Source organism: Hirundo rustica, chromosome 6 (genome assembly GCF_015227805.2).
Source record: "Hirundo rustica isolate bHirRus1 chromosome 6, bHirRus1.pri.v3, whole genome shotgun sequence".
Lineage (NCBI taxonomy): Eukaryota > Metazoa > Chordata > Aves > Passeriformes > Hirundinidae > Hirundo > Hirundo rustica.
In genome coordinates, this window is record NC_053455.1 from 45,519,949 (window position 1) to 45,536,448 (window position 16,500).

Sequence of the window (16,500 nt, forward strand, 5' to 3'; positions counted from 1 at the left end):
CATTTTCCCTTACTTCCTCAGTTTTGATCAAACTCAGGACATACTATGTCAACCCGAACAGGAAATCTGAATTAACCTAACAGTCAAAACCCTTATCAGATACAAAAGTTGATGTAGTTGGCCTTTTTTCCCTCCCTTTCAAGTGGCTGCATGATCATAAGACAACACCAGTGTGACTGGCAAGGTCATTGTGAAACACACAGCCAATGGCCCATGCTGAGCTTTATAGGGTGACCACTTCCCCACACCACTCTAGGCAAGTGTTTTATTCTTTATTCTACAAGCATACACTTTAAGCAAGTGTTTTATCCTTTATTCTACAGCCCCAAAGGAATTGTTGCTTTTGCAGAGCACAAAACAAAAAATACAAGTTCAGAGAGTATTCTGAAAAACATAATGAACACAGACTTCAAGAAATTCACTCAAAGGTTTCCCACCGTACCTAAACATGAAGTGTGCTCTCTAGGTCTGAACTAGATCCCTTTTCTTAATCCGTGGAGGCAATTTGCCCTCTAAAGTAGTCACTTTTCATCCAGTAGCTCAGAAGAGAACATGCAAGATATCTCCATGGGCTGTGTGGGTGCCTGACACAGCCATGACAAGTACATTTCATACAGCCCTCTTAAGATAAGGCTGCCATAGCTAAACGAGGCAGAGAAAAGGTATTTACTAGAAACAGGTTCTCATTCCTTTGACAACATCCCATGGTATGAACTTTGCTGCTCTTGCACGGTGTCTGGAGCAAGGGTAGGACTCGCATCTCCCAGGCACCACTGAGTGAGTGTGGGAATGCAGTGGGAAAGAAGGATCCTGCGCTCGGCTGGGCTGGCATTCCCTCCAGCCACACCAGGCTCGTAGGCACAGCACCCACGGCACCACGTACAGTCTGCGCCTTGCCCGCAGCAGCTGCAGCGCCAGCGGACAAAAGCTCCCACAACCTCCCCAAAGCTGAATCTGCAGCAACACGTTGCTCCTTATGGAAAAAACCACAACATGCTCATTTCAAAGTAGCCAGCTGGTGAGGAACAACAATACCGAGAGAGGAAAAAAAAAACACAAAGCACTTAGCACCACTTCCCTTTCTTTCTCTCACACGGAGTTGAGAAGCTTATATTAATTGCAAAGCATGAGAATCTGAACAAACACCCTCCTTGGGCAACCAGGGCCAACCCCAGGAAAATATTTGCATCTATGAGACGTGCAAGTTGTGCAACCAGCAAAATATCAAGACAGATAAGGCAGGGACCTTTCATTAGGATCTACAGAAACTCGCAGCTCTGCTGTGCTGACTCAGGCTAAGACAAGCTACTTTAGTTTTCTCTCCCTTGCTCTAGCCTTCACAGGGGAAATAATATCAGCCAAATTCATATCCAGTCTGAAACCACTAGACAGTATTTGCAGAGCAGAATCAGAAACCAAAGCGGCCTTTGGGGGACTACGGGAGGGAACCGGGTTTCATGCGATGGGAATTCTCTTCCCACCCTAAAGGTAAAATCTTAAGGAAGTTTTCGGTGCAGTAAGGGTCTACCATGGACACAAAAGGCAATTCGATGGTATTACACAATTTCCCATGCCCAAGGCTTGATAAGGTCTTGTCTGCCTAAATTAAATTACATATACATGCTATTACGGAGTTAAGAAAATTAGTTACAAGTTCATATAGTTACAAAACCTTTGTGAAAGGGAGGGATGGAGGGAGGGATGCTGGTTTCTCCTGCCAGCTTTCAAAGACATCCCTGCACCTGTTCAACCAGGAGAGCAAACAGCTGAGTGACACTGCTGCAAATCTTCCAGAAACCTATAAACCATCTCCTGTTGACAAGGCAACCAGCGTGCTGTCGGTGGTAAAATTAACAAGTAAAAAGTACTGGTTTGTCACAGTGCATCCAGCCAGCAGCAGACTGATGCCAGCAAAAGGCCGGCCCTAAGCACGTACCTAGGAACGCACGGGAGCTGCAGGAACCCGGTGCTGTGCCAGGTACCTCTCTGTTGGGACGCTCTTCAAACACTGTCGGCTGTTTGTTGTACCAAAGGTCAGAGGGAAAGGACAACAAGGAAAGTATCAGAGAGAAAACATATGGTAACTGCAAGCCCTGATATACCTTCCTTACTGAATTAAAAACCTCCTGAGGATTTTCGTACTTGCCCTCTCTGTTCCCTAGAAGCATGAGATGAAAAGTACAAAGTTTGTGGTGGACACATGTAGCCAGGAAAGACATCAGGGAGAGATCAGATGCACTGTGAAGTAAGGAAAATACACCACATAATGGAATATAAGGTAATTTTTTGCCTTTTTCTGTAACACAGTATGTGTGTTTCCCACCTAGGACCAGCCAGAAATTTCACCTCTAATAGACCTCCTGCTATTGTAAAGTTTGACATGACTGCAGTGCACACACTAGGCAGACTCTCCAGAGCAGCATTTAATGGGTGTCTGAAGTGATGGGAATTATAGCATGAGTATCAACTGCAACGAAAAATTGGGCTATAAAACTGACACTTTTTTTCTTCAGGGTTGTAGCACTGAATCATGCTGACAACACAGGCATGAGATGGAGGGTAAAGACTCTGGCATGGCACCATCCCCTACTGAGCAGCCTTGCAACCAGCTGTCGGCACAGGGACTCAGATGCTGAGTTCAAGCTCTGTGGGCTCTTGCTGCGGACAGGTTTCTCACTCCCAAAACGCCCAGTATACTGTATTTCTGCCACCGGGCTAATTCTTCCCCAGCAAAAGGCATGACGGGACAAGTGCTCCAAATCAAAGGGGAAACTCAGCCAGTCAAGAAAATCCTCCTCGGGCTATCAGGCTTTATTCCTTTCAGTTGGCTCAACTTCATTTTTCTAGCTCCTTCAAGAACAGCTCTAGGTCTCCTCCAATCTGCTCCCTACAGACCATGCCAGGGGTCTTGAGAGAAACCATGAAGGTTCAGGTCAAATGGGATATAATCTACAGAAACTCGCTCCATCATCCTCAAAGCCACAATATGGCATTTAGCAGTGCTTCAGGGTTAGGAAAAAGGGTCTCTTTCCCCTAACAGACAGAATTTTACCCACCAAGCCTAGAACACCCAGACATGCAGCCTTTTTTGAGGCACTGGAGGGCTCCTGCTGCTATCCCCTACTGAAGTCCCCATGCCATTGTTTCAGCTCCAGATTTAGAACTGTCTTTCCCCACTCCAATACAATACCTGTTTGGGCACATGGAGGAGGTCAGGAGTTCCTGAGAAGTACCCGAGTAACTCCTGACCTATGTCAGCAGCTACCAGGCCTCAGTAGGAAAGGATTAGCCAAGGACAAAACTGTTCCATTCGTACCTACACTTTCTGCCTTCATTCAGTTAAAATATCCCCTGGTCCAGAGCTGGGACAGGACTGGAGCTCTGCCCTAGGAGCACCTCTGAGAGGTGTTTAACTTGGTCTCCCAGCTGCTGTCTGGATGACATCCCCCTCCTCCACTCTTGGCCAGCAGGGAATCAAAATGAAGGGTAGCTTCTTGACCAAAGGAAGATGAACATGCTTACCAGATCACACAGCCAAGGACAGATCACATTCGACAGTCTTGCCTCCTTTTCGTGCTACCTCAGCACGCTCAGTGCAGCAAGTCAAGGTGGGGCTCATCTCGCCTACAGCACAGATATGTCCACAAGAGCCCATCACCCAGAGCCTCTATCATGCATGAGCAGAGACAGGCACAGTCTGTCCGAACTGTTTCAGGTCTCCACCTGCATTACAATGAGGTGGAAGTGCTCATTTCCTCTGCTGCGTGTATAGGCGGACAGAGGGGCTGGGATGTTAGATGCCAACATCTGGACAGGGGAATTGCATCCTGACCTTCCCCATCTTGCACTTTGCTGGTAAGATTTTCAGAGAGAGACTATCTAGCCCTGCACCTAACATGAAAGCATTTCAGTCCCCAAGGCCTGAGGGTAACACTACACTTCAAGTGGGAGATGAGAGGCCCATGCCCTTAAGTGTTTACCATCAAGAAAACTTCACACCACCTTCCCTGTAATGACGATCCAAATAATTTTGGGGGATGGCTGAAGAGAAGACAGAGCTGCAGGTCTCAGCCTGCCTCTGTGTTAGCAGGTGAAGAAAGGAGAACATCCCAAGCACCAAACACCTTGTGCCGTGAGAACCCAGAGAGCCTGCAAGGCTCACTTTGTGCCTGTCAAGCGATGTACCATGACAGAAGGGAAGGATGAACACATGCAGCAAGGCTGGGTCAAGGACATGGGAGAGGACTGCAATTTCTTCTAGTAGAGAAGCTTGGGATTTACAGGCCACCCTTGAGGACTCTTCTTTTCACGACTGCTGATATACAATCCTTTGGGGCAGGCAACACAGGAGCTTGATGCAGACAACCGCAAAATAATGAGTCTGGGGGCAGGAAGCCAAAGCAGATGCCACACGTTAAATGGAGCTGTCATGCTGCTGGGCTGGCCAGGGGAGAGATGGAGGAGGTGTTCTCAGATTTGTGAAGCCATCAGCCTTTGTGCTACAGAAAATAACAAAATTAAGCTCAGACGGGGATTGCAGGCAGAATAACTTCCCTGATAACAGGATGCATGGGGGATAAGTTGCTACAAAAGGCCCTCAAATCAAATAGGGGGAAAAAGCAAGCATAGAAGAGACTGCACAACGTTCACCAAGGTAGGACTGAACTGAAGGGTTCAGAAAAAAATGAGAAGTTTAATTCAGCTCCATGAAAGGGTGACTTACTGTTGGCAGAGCTTTTTCTTCCACCCCAGCATGCAGTTGTCACCAAGCTCACAGGCTCCTACCTCAGATTTTAAACATTATCTCTTTGCATTCTAATCCCAACAGTACTTGCTCCCAATGCCCCAGCAGAGCAAGCCATGCTGAGAAAGTGTGACTGCTGGTTGTCCACCTCCACAGAGCAGCTGCCAGTCACATCCCAGTTCCTCAACACAACCCATTTGGTTATTTTGAACTGTTCAGGTGCTAGCGTTCTTTTTCTCCTCCTCTGGGATTTCTTCTGAAATTGCCCTAAGCTGAAAATTGAATAAACTAATTCCAGGTGCACAGACTTTGAAACAAAGGAGACGAAAACCTGAACCTGACCTGAGAGATGCTGCACTGCCCACCAGCCCAGCCACTGCAGTCAATAGAGTTCAACCAACTTCAGTTGAATCTGAACAAGACCCCACAACCCTGTCACAATGCACTTGCAGGGCCTGCCAAAAAAACCCCTATGTACTGGGGTAGTGTGCTCGGAGAAAGCCCAGCCCTCTCCTAGGCACTCAGCTTCCCATCTCCTCAGAAGGAGCACACTTCAGATAAGCTACTCTATACAACCTTTTTTTTAACTGTACATCTTCCACTAAAACTCAGGAGCACTTTCCTTAGCCTTCTCAAGAGCATCCTTGTTTTCCCCTTCCAAGGCAACTGCCTTGTTTTTCCTTTGTAACAGTAGAAATTTCAAGCCAGCTTTTACAGCTCAGTTTGCACCCATGAATCAGTGACTACAAAACCCAACTAGCTGCCCTAGGCCTTTACAAATCCCCAGCCAGGGACCCATACCTTATGGGCTGTAATCCTCCCCCATCTCTAAAGCTAGCTAGTACCAGAGCCTCTTCCCTACCACCTCCCTCAAAGAATCACCACCACAGCAAGGACTCAGCAACAACTGCCCTGTTTAGAATATTTGAACAGGCTACAGTCTCATTAGATTCAAAGGAGAAAGACAAACCTGCATCCCAGGAATTACACCTCTACAATGGACTGTTTCATCTCAGCAGCCTCCCTTTGCTCACCTTCCATCCTGAAGAGGTTTATCATCCCCTCCACAGTTGCTCTGAATTACCCCAGAGGTGAGCATATTTCAGCAACAAATTAAACTGTCACGATACATTCCTTTCTACACTGTTTTTTAAAACATGTGAGCCCTGGCTGCCAGAGAATTGTTTTGGAAAGATTAGATTAGGTGCCTCAGAAACTGCTTTGGGAAAAAAAAAAAGGAAAGGGCTTTCGCTTCTTGAAGAAACCCACTTTTTTTTTTTTTTTTTCCCTGGGAAGGTTTGTTTTTTTTTTTTAACCTCAAATTTTTGGTCAATTAACAGCATCTTGGTTTTTAGAACTTTCCACAAAAAGCGCCTTGATGCAGACGACCAATAAGGAGATTGCCCATTTTGCAATCATCTGCCACCAACAAAAAATCAAGATACTAAAGCCTTCTGATTTTAAAAACAATCCCCATCCAGAGGCCTCCGAAATTTCTGTTCAATTGACCAAATCTTCTTACTGTTTTTCCAACTCCTAACAAGACATTCAGTTTTACCAGCAGATGTCTATCCATTTCTTCAGACACAAACCCCACTTTACAGCCTGGAAGACTGACATGCAAAGGACTGCCATCCCAGCCCTCCACTCACATCACTTCTAAGACCAGACACCTAAAATATTAAAGTAACAGTCAAGACAGCCCTGCTTGAAATGATAAAAGGAAACAAAAAACAAACCCCCACCTTCTCAGAGTTCACTGTGATAAGCATTTATCTCATCAGAAAATCAGATTAGCAACACGTCAACAGCTGGGTGCTGAACCTTTTGACAGTCATCAGTTACCAAAGGAAATGGGAAGCTGACCTTGCAGTCGAAGTGCCAGACTAGGACAACAATTTCTGTTCTCAGCTCTGCTCTAGGCTCCTCTTGTAAATGTGAATTTTCATTCCCCAGTTCCCAGCTGTAAAACAAGGGGTTGTAATAATGTCTCTCCTCTCCCTGCCCGGTGTGTGTCCCAGCTATAGGCGCTGGCAGATACTTGGCCATTTTTCACTTTCTAGCAGATATGAGGGGCAGCCAAGCCTGGACACTTCATAGATTGGAAAAGGGTGGCTGCTTGAGATATACACCACAGAGGAAGAGGAACAGCAGAGGTATAAACTAACGTCTACTGAACACAGATGAATGTGTTCATCACAGAAGGAATGTGAAGCAGAGGACATCTTATCAGGCCCCTGATAATCAGGTACAGTAATTGTGGGGATCAGATGACTATAATTTGCTCATGAATCAGAGATTTCCACCCTCATGATCTACCACCCTGCTTTGCCATGGACCTGGTGAGACCCTGCACATGTCCCTGTGACTATGAGACACACCAGTACATAGCCTTGTTTCTGTGGAAAAGCAGGGACTGAAGCACTTTTCTAGGTCTACATCTGACTCTCTCACACCTCTGTTTCCTACCTCCACCATGGTGATGGTAGTAATTTCTTTCCAGTGCATGTGTTTTGAGAATCAACACCTTGATATTTAGAAATTACAGGGCCCCCAGAACAGCTACAGAGCCACCAGCTGCAACTGAGTACCGCAGAATGGAGGACACGTAGCTGTACTCTTAGGAGGAGAGAGCAGATCTGACCCTCTAAGACTCCAGTACAACCACCCCACACCCCAGGAGAACAATGAAAGGGAAGCAGGGATTTGTGTGCAGCTCCTCATCCTTCAGCAGCTACACTGACTGCCAGATGGGAGGTGACACCACCAACGGGCAGGGCCATGTCCTCCTCCTGCCTAGCCCCCGGCACTTATCCTCACCCTGCCTCCCACATCAGCGGAGCAAGAAGGCAGCACATGCTTGTCGAAGCAGGTCAGGGAGCAGACCACTCACCTGTGTGGAAACTGGGACAAGCCCTCCAGAAAAAGCCGACTGGCCTCTTACAATATCATGCAAATCAGGAAAAGGCCGGGAGAAATAAGAGTGGGAGAAACCTTGCATGACCAAGATTATATTGTAAGGTTATGTCTTCATCCTCTGCACACAAGGAGGGGAAGCAAGGAGTGTGCATGCACACACCAGGCAGGAGGTATCTCCTGCTCTCACCAGTATTTGCTAGGTTTGCATCCTACAAAGCAGAGTTGGGCTGTTCATAGCAGGAGTCTAACAGAGTGGGACCCAAAAGAAGCCACTGCATCTACAGAGATCCAAAGGGAGACAATGAAAAAAATTAACCACAGAATTAGCATACACACAAAGCCAGGATCAGTCCCATATGAGAAACAGTGATGTTTACTTAACATAATCAACTACTGTTTTATCTATTTATCATACCAACCAAAGCCTGGTTTCTCAGGCCCAGCCTTTTTCTGAAGAATGAATTCCAGTCCCTCACATAACATTAAGTCCCTGACATCCAATGCAAAGCCATCAACAGGGAAGGAGCACGGCTGCTACAATCACTACAGAAACAGAGGACCTAGTGCCACACCAGGAATACTGCTCTGGCTGCTGCAGGGGCTATCTGGGGTGGGATGGAATCTATCACTGGCAGGCTCCAAATTTATACATTCAAGCTTATTCTATACACATGGTTTGAAGCAAGTTGAATAGAGCTGGATGTAAGCCACAGAATCACTGAAGACAGCACGGAGTGTCAGAGGGCTCAATGTGATCCTGGAGCAGGCTGACACGATGGCTGCCTGTTACCCCAAAAAACTGCTGATGAACAGAGCTCACTTCTCAGCAAGCCTCCAAACAAGATCCCAGCTTGCCTCAGGCACAAGCACTTACTGGCCAGATTTTGGAGATCTTTCACTGGTTTTCCTTTCACAGGGAATATGGCCCCATGCATTTCCACTGCCAGCCAGCCATGCCTCAGTTCAGCCCTGATCAGCAGGAGAGCCAACGCACCACTGCAAAGCAGCAGCCTCCACAATGCCTTTTTCCACTGATCTCCTCCCTGCTTCCCTCTCTGCAGAGCCTTCGGCAGGGAGAACAGGGCAGCCTGGAGCAGCCCCCGCTGTGCACACCTGCATCCCTCATCTCACTCCTACTCCTCGGCTTTTTGGATCTTGCTCCTCTTCTTCTCCCAGTAAAAGCACAACATCCTCTTCATTTCACAGGCCACAGCTTCTCCCTCATGTCTGCTGTTCTCTCAAGGATGCTAAACAAGCAGAAGACGTACAGGCATCTTCCCAAAGACATTGCAGCAGTATCTCTTTTTTGTATTTGTCAAGTTATTGCTCCCACACACACACGTTTAAACTCAGCTCCACCAGCTCTTGAATTTAACTTGCATACGAGCAGTCTGATCTATAATGGATTTAGCAATGCAAAAGGAAAAATTCTCCTTAAGTTTGGCCCACAGCAATGCAGTATTCAGGTACCTGGGCTGCCACTGCCTCTGCATTATCAGACTGCCTCACCCAGGGCATCCTACCCCTTTAGCAGATAGGCTGGATATTTGCTAGTTATCTGCTGGGTCAGTATCCCTCCTAAAGAAAAGTCCAGTGAGATAAGCAACCAGCTTAGCCAATGCCAGATGGGGGGTCAGGACTCCCCAGCTCACAATCCTGTGGCTTTAACCACAAAATCATCTTTCAGCACAGAGGTCAGCTGTTCCAAGAGCCCACACTGCTGTCAGATGGGTACCACAGGCAGGCTATGCATTAAGACAGTAAGCATGAAAAGACTATTCCCTCTGTAGGCATTCAGGTCAGTTAGCACCACACACAGGAAGCTACAGAACCATATTCCACTGGTGAGAAGTTGGTAACGGGGTTTTGGTTTTACTGAGCCAGTCATTAAACAGTGCTAGCCCCACATTATAGAGAAATAGCTAGTAACACACAGAATAAACAAGATCATCCTGAAGTATTTACCTCTGGATATCTGTAATTATAAACCAAACATCATCAGCTCCTCTCTCTCCCTGCAGTAAATAATTAACTGTAAACGAATAGTCGTCTTGGCTCCATCCTCCCCAATCAATTCTGCTTTGCAACAACGTGCTGCCTGGATTGCTCGCTGTATCAGTGCACCTGAGTGCTACCCAAACCCCCTCAGAAGACAGAGGAGAGGTGGAACTGTTCACTTCAGCACAGCACAGACCTCTCCTTCAGGGTACAAGGGGTCATCGTGGCATAACTCCCAGTACTTCAGGCAGACAGCTATGACATACACAGCTTAGCTCATGCACTGCTGCAACATCACTGCAACCATCAGCGGAGGAAAATCACGCACTCCGAGCACTCCCATCACACCCCTCTGGACTGCCTGAGCTTTATTTCCAAGGCAGAGCAAATTTCCTCCCCTGAAAGACAAGGTTTTCTATTCCTTTCACTGTTTTTGAATTATCCTCCCCTCCCCTAGATTTCATCCAGGGGTTAAAAAAAAAAACCAAACCACAAAGCAAACCAAGTCTTCTTTATAACAGAAACTTCACTTTTTAAAGAGACTTTCATTTTTGAATACTAGATCAAAGTTGAGTACTGTGACTGCTCGGTCATGCACTATAACCTGCACAATGACCTGTTCACCTCTTGCCACCTACCCTCAACCTGAATTTCATACAGACTCTGCAAGTAATAGTTAAACCAGAAAATGTCCAGAGCACTCGTTCATTTTGCCCTACTGAAAGACACCTCCTGGCTGTAAATCCAGTGGGAAGGAAGGATGATGCCAGAAGGAAAGCAAAACTGCCTGGCAGGAAGGCTGGGTTTGGTCAGACAGCAGATGGAAGGAGGTTGCATACAGATACACAACCAGGGAACAACACAAGGGCTGCTGTTGAATCCTGGTTGCTTTTTTAAGATACAAAGTCAAATTCACTTTTGAAAGAGGCATAAGGAGAACATAAGCAAAAATGAGAGCTGGGGAAAACCTCCAGAACTGCAGGAACACCCTTCCTGCAACAGCCAGAAAACACGGGGAGAAGCAGAGAAGCATTACCACCAAGCAAACATCTTCATACTCACACACAGTCTGGGTTCAGTTTTACATTTTTATGGGTTTAAACACATACCAGATTTAGTTGAGCTGACTGTGAAGTGCTCAATAAAAAACTCCACCAGGAAGGTAGAGAAAGAGAGGAAAAAAGGCTAAATTAGACTCAAAAAGCATCGAAAGAGAGGTTCAAGAAAGAGGCAGAAGAAAGAATGGAAGGAAAACCATGACACAAAAGAGATAAATGAAACAGATACCAGGGACAGTTCAGGAAAAGATAAACCATACAAAAAAGGAATGAAAAATGGAAGGGAAGGATAAGAGAACAAGGAACATGCCATGGCAGATCAGTTGAACAGCAGCTGGCAAATAGATCACTCATTTAATCTCATCCGTATTTGTCAAATAATTTGATTAACATTCTTTTGTGGTCTTCAGACAGGTATAGAGCCAATCAAGGATCATGTCACAAATATATTATTAAATTAATACAAGTAAAATTCAAACATACATTCAACATTTTTAGCTCCTGCTTAATAAGCTCTGGTTCTAAGTTTACAGTTCAAGAATGTTAAAATAGAAAGCTGGGAATAAATTACAATTAAAGATTATTTGAAGCACAACCATTTTGCTTTTCCTGAACTGACAAAAATACAGCATACTGTATAACTCATTTTGAGAGACAGAAGATCACCACCCTCCCACAAGGAATCCCTACAGGCAGTACCTTCTGTCTTGATTTTATTTTGTTGAATGTTTCCCCAATATGCAACTTTTCTACTCCATAAAGATTTTTTACCCCAAGAAAACCTGGTAAGCTCCAAGGGCAGCCTAACAGAAAGGTAAATTTGGGGTGCACTGGTAGCAGGAGGGGAGGCAGTGGGAGCCATATCCAGCCTGGAAGGAAATATTTGTGTTTGAGCTCAGCTTTCCTTCTCTTAAAGGGAAGGGAAGTCAGGTGAAAGATGGACAAGGATGCCTCAGGATCTCTACTCTCGCAGGAAAAAGCTTCCCACATTATCATTATCAGGACCAGGAAAAAAGAAAAAGGTCGGTTGGCAATTTTTCAGCTTGTTTTAATCCCCCCTCCCCCAAAACAATAGCAAGGTCCCCTTGAGAATCCTCAGACCACGGGGTGAAAGCCATCAAAGGCAGCCCATCTCCACACACACGGTGCCAGGGAGCCCTGGGAAGCAAAACCAGGCTCTGTAAGGAAACTGTGGCCATGGTTTTCTGGGCCGACATCAGAGGAACACTCCCACTGCTGTTCCACCTCTACCACTGGCAGCAGCCAAGAATCAAATTCACCACAGGAGAGAACCACAACAAGGGCAACTCCCTGGGGCCGGAAGAGTGTCCCTCAGGTCATAAGTCCTGTTTAAATATCTCAGCAATATCCCAAACTGAGATAATTATTGCTAATTACAAGATCATTTTAATGTAAACATGAAGGGTATTACCACGCATACTTCATCTCTTTTTAATTAAAAGAAGTAAGAGGTTTGCCGAGATAAAAAAAGACATGCTGACAGCTCCCACCCAAAAGCAGACTTTTCTGCAGTGATAACACCCATCAGCCTCCAGACCCACCGAGAAGACTGAACGGGGAAATCAATCAGCATCAGCCTCCCCAGTGCTGAAACGAAGCAGTTGGCACATTATTAATCACATAGGAAAAACATTTTACAAGGAGAAGGAAAGGACCAGACAAACAGAGGGGTACACATGGATTCAGTCATGGCTGTCTTAAAAACACTTGGGAAAATCACCAGCTGTAGAATTAAAATACTTCAGAGCTGTGAAGGATAAACACATCAGCAGTTCTGACTACAGCAACTCTTTAGCTGAGCCCACACCAAACCTCATGTGCTTTCCTCCATTCAAAACGAGTTCCTGCTCCAAGCTGCACATCCTACCCATGCCAACCAGACTGAAGTACATCGAGACACAGCCTCACCAGGAGTTTGTACCATTTCTGCATTTCAAAGACCTACCCAGGAGCAACTTGCACATCACAAGCTACAAGAGATACGACCATCCAACTTGGGACACTGGAACAGTCAATGGCTTGACTTGCCATGCAATGGCTTAACAAGCTATTCCTGCTGCACAGTCCTGTTTCCAGCTGTCCTAAGCATTTCTCCAGCAGCTCCAGAGTTCGCCAGTCCACTCTGACTTCTCATCTCTTTTGTCTCCAGGCACGCTCCACTGCTTGAGGCAACTTAAAACACAACCCCAGTCAGGACCTGTATGGGCCAAGCGAGCCATCAGATGCACCTTCAGCTGGGGTGAAGACGCCGCAGCCCCGGACGCCGCGACACCCTTTGCAGGGCAGCGGGGCGCAGGCAGCCTCGGCACGCCGCAGAGCCCCGGCGGCCAGCGTCCCTAGGAGGGAGGGAGGTGTCACCGGCTCCGCAGAGCCGCATGCTCGCAGAACGGGGGACCTCGCTCACTTGCTCACAGATGCACACAAATACCTGCACCTCCGCCACCTGCCTGCCCCTTCCGCGCGTCGCTCCGGGCCTGGCGAGCCTGGCACCGCCATGGAGCTGGCCTCTCCTGAGGCGCGTCAGAGCCCAGCAGGTACCCGCTTTGGCGAAGAGCGGGGAGTCTGGAGCTCCCCCTCTGAAGCACCACAGGAGCAGTGTGAGGGATGCAAGGCGATGAGGGAAGACGGGTGCAGTGGGCTGCAAACTGGGGGTGCGAAGAAGAGGAGGTGAACGCGGCTGCAACTAAGGTATACGGAGGGGAGCGGGACGGCAAGGGGGGGAAGGAAAAAGGGCTGCAGCTTGGGAGGGTGAGGACAGGCGGAATGTGCAGCGGGCGCAGAAGGAGGGCAGGGGATGGAGGGCGGAGAGAACGGAGGGCAAAGCGGGTACAGAGGTTGTGGCTCGGTGGCACGCCGCCACCCTCCCACCCCGGCGGCCTGCAGGGGCTCGGGTGGGCAGGCAGCGCCCAGGCAGCAGAGTCATGGCGCGGCCAGGCGAGCAGGTGGGTGGCCGCCACCGCCCCCAGCGCCCCGGGCCCCGCCGCCGCCCACCAGGCCGAGGGTCCGTCCCCTTTCACCGCCGCCCCGGGCACGGCGGGGGCAGCCCCAGCACAGCGGGGGTACGAACTTGGCGGCGGGGGGAACAGCCCCGCTAACAGGTGGCGGCGGCGCTACCGACTCGTCCCCGCCGAGCCGGTGGGCGCTGCCCCTGCGCGACGGCGCGTCCCACCCACCCCGGCACAGCGCCGGCCCGCTCCCGGCGGTCACTCACCGGCTCGTCCACCCCGCCGGGCGGGATGAGCGTCCTGGAGAGCAGGGCGCGGAAGTTTAAAGCCGGGTAACGGTATTATTCGCTTTTGCCCTTCCAACGTAGCAAAAACCAAACTAGACGAGGCGCCCCCCGAGGCGGGCGAAACCCCGCTCCGCTCCTCCCCGCCGGGGGCTTCAGCCGCGCGTCGGCCCGGCGGCGAGGGGAAGTTTCCACCGCGGTGGTGGAGGCGCCCCCGGCGTGCCGCGCCCGCCCCGCATTGGCACGGGGCGCCGGGGCGCTGTGCCGCCGCCGCCGCGCCCGGACAATGTGCGTGCGGGGAGAGCGGGAGCGGAGCGGGAGCGCGCCCCGCCGGCGGCCGCGGCACACGCCCAGCCCGCGCCCCGCCCCCCCGCCGCTCGGCGCCCGCCCGCCGCCCCTGATTGGCGGCCCCCCGACGCCTCCGCCCTCCGGGTGGGCCGCGCCGCCCGTCAATCACCGCCGCCACCGCCCGCCGCGGCCCGGCCGCGGGGCGGTCCCTGGGGCGGGCCACGGGGTGGCGGCGGCGGCGGCGGCTGCGGGGGGGCCGGGCGCTGCCTCGCCCCGGCGGGTGACCGCTGCTGCTTTCCCTCCCCGCGCCCCGGGAGCCGCCGGGATCGTGTCCTTTCCCCTCGGGGACCCGTCTGCGCTTCCCGCCCCGCGGCGGCCTCTTCCTCAGGAGCGCCCCGCGCCCGAGGGGAGGGGAAGGCCTGGCGGCCGCCGCTCCTGCAGCCCGCCCTTCCCCGCGGGACTGCCGGGGGCTGCGCTGCCTTTGTCGGCGCCCCACGGAGGCGTTCTGGGGAGCGGGACCAGAGACCCCTGAAATGTAGGATTGATTGCCAGTCACGGTCCTGCCTGATAATGCGATGCGCTAGACTCGCCTCACAGGGTGCATTTATCTGGCCTTGGAAATGCCTAGAAAAATAGATGACTCCAAATTATTCAAGTGCAATTAAGGCTACAAAAGAAAAGACACCTAAATTGACTCTGTATAAAGCAGATGGGGTTCAGTTAGTCTTAGCAGCAGAGATATGTGCTGTCTGAACAGAATTGCTGCAGTTTCAGATGAAGGTCCAAGCGTGTCAAAAGGCTCTTGTCTGATCCTGTTTGGGTCCCCCCAGGAGCAATGCTGAAGCAGAGCTAGTAAATATTGATGGACTCAAGCTTCATGTCCTGAAATTGGGTCTGTCAATGCAGTCCTTCCCATTCTGTCACCGTGCACCAGACATTTTCTACTCTTGGGCACTGTGATTCCCCTATTACTATTTGGAAACTGGATAGTGGATTGCACAGTCACCGTATTATCCAGCAGCTTGCAGAAGTAATCAAACTTTGATGCAGAATACGATGTCAAATAAGGTACGCATTCTTGGTAATGGAAAAGCACTGTTCTCTCGGACGTGTGTTTGAAGCGCGCTTTCGCAATTTATTGTTTCCAGTAGAAAAGTATTTAGTAATCTGAAAATCGATCTAAAAACCATTGTTTTAGATACTACACTTGACATATAATAAAAAGAAAGCTCACGCCCTGCAGAGCTTGTAGCAACTACAGATCAAACATGTTCTAAGGATACCCGTTGAGAGAGTTGTGCAGGTTTTCTCAGGTCTCACAAACGTGTTGCACCAGCGCAAACAAACCTGCCAGAGCACTTTTCCAAAAATCAGCACACAAACAGACAGGTCCAAACAAAAAGGCTGAAGCTTTAACCTACCTCGAAACTCTTCCCTTGCTTCTAACAAGCCCTCCTGACTCTGAATGACCTCTCAGTTCTCCACAGAAGCGAGGGCCGCAGCTCACGGAAAGCCAGCATCTCTCCTGAGCGAGCCGAGGGCAGAGCAGCAGCGCACACAAAGGTGATGGGTTTCACCACAGGCAGACACACGCACGCACCGTGCGCCGCCTCTCCGGGCTACCTGTCTCGTCTTGTTTTAGCCGCTTCTAACGAGCAGGCAGGCTACTGGAGCATGCAGAAATCTTGCTTTTTGAAGCACCCTGAAAAGAGGCTTGTATTTTTTGGTACCTAGGTGGCCCAGAACAACTTGGCAGGAAACAAGCACCAAATAAGTTGTTAAATAGTCACAGCTATGGGGGAACCTCAGTTTCGTGCTTCTTGAGCTTCTCAATGACCTACAAGAACCAAGAAACACCAGAAGAGGAGACTGAAACTACCTCTCTCTTGCTCATTCTTCAGTGCCAGATCACATCAGGCTGTAAGGTACCTGAGGACTATTTGTTTGCAGACTGCTGGAAGACAGAGATGGAATCACCTATTGGTGAGTCATAGCCACACAATCACAGAGGGGTGATGGCACAGACTTGCAAAGACACTGAGAGTGATAATAGCTTAAAAGTTTCTTCTTTCCTCTTCTTCTTTTTTTTTAAAAAAAAAAAAAAAATAAAAAAATACAGGGACTAGATCCTCAGCTGTGGCAAAGCAGAGTGACTCCATTGCTTTTGTCAGAGTACAGATTTACACTTTCTGAGGTCATAGCCCATTCTGTTTGTAAAAAATTGTTCTTTCTGAGCAGATATT

The 16,500-nt window shown here is 49.2% G+C and overlaps 1 protein-coding gene across 3 annotated transcripts in view; it reads right to left on the minus strand.

Moving 5' to 3' along the window:
* The window catches only part of HRAS (HRas proto-oncogene, GTPase), a 39,870-nt gene extending 25,544 nt beyond the window's left edge, over nucleotides 1–14,326 (minus strand). Inside the window, exon 1 of one of the 3 annotated variants that reach the window (XM_040065913.1) lies at nucleotides 13,952–14,326. The gene's annotated coding sequence lies outside the window, so the exon portion shown is untranslated. The remainder of the gene's footprint in view (nucleotides 1–13,951) is intronic. The other 2 variants (XM_040065914.2, XM_040065915.2) reach the window with 2 other exon arrangements.
* Between the last annotated feature and the right edge of the window lie 2,174 nt (nucleotides 14,327–16,500).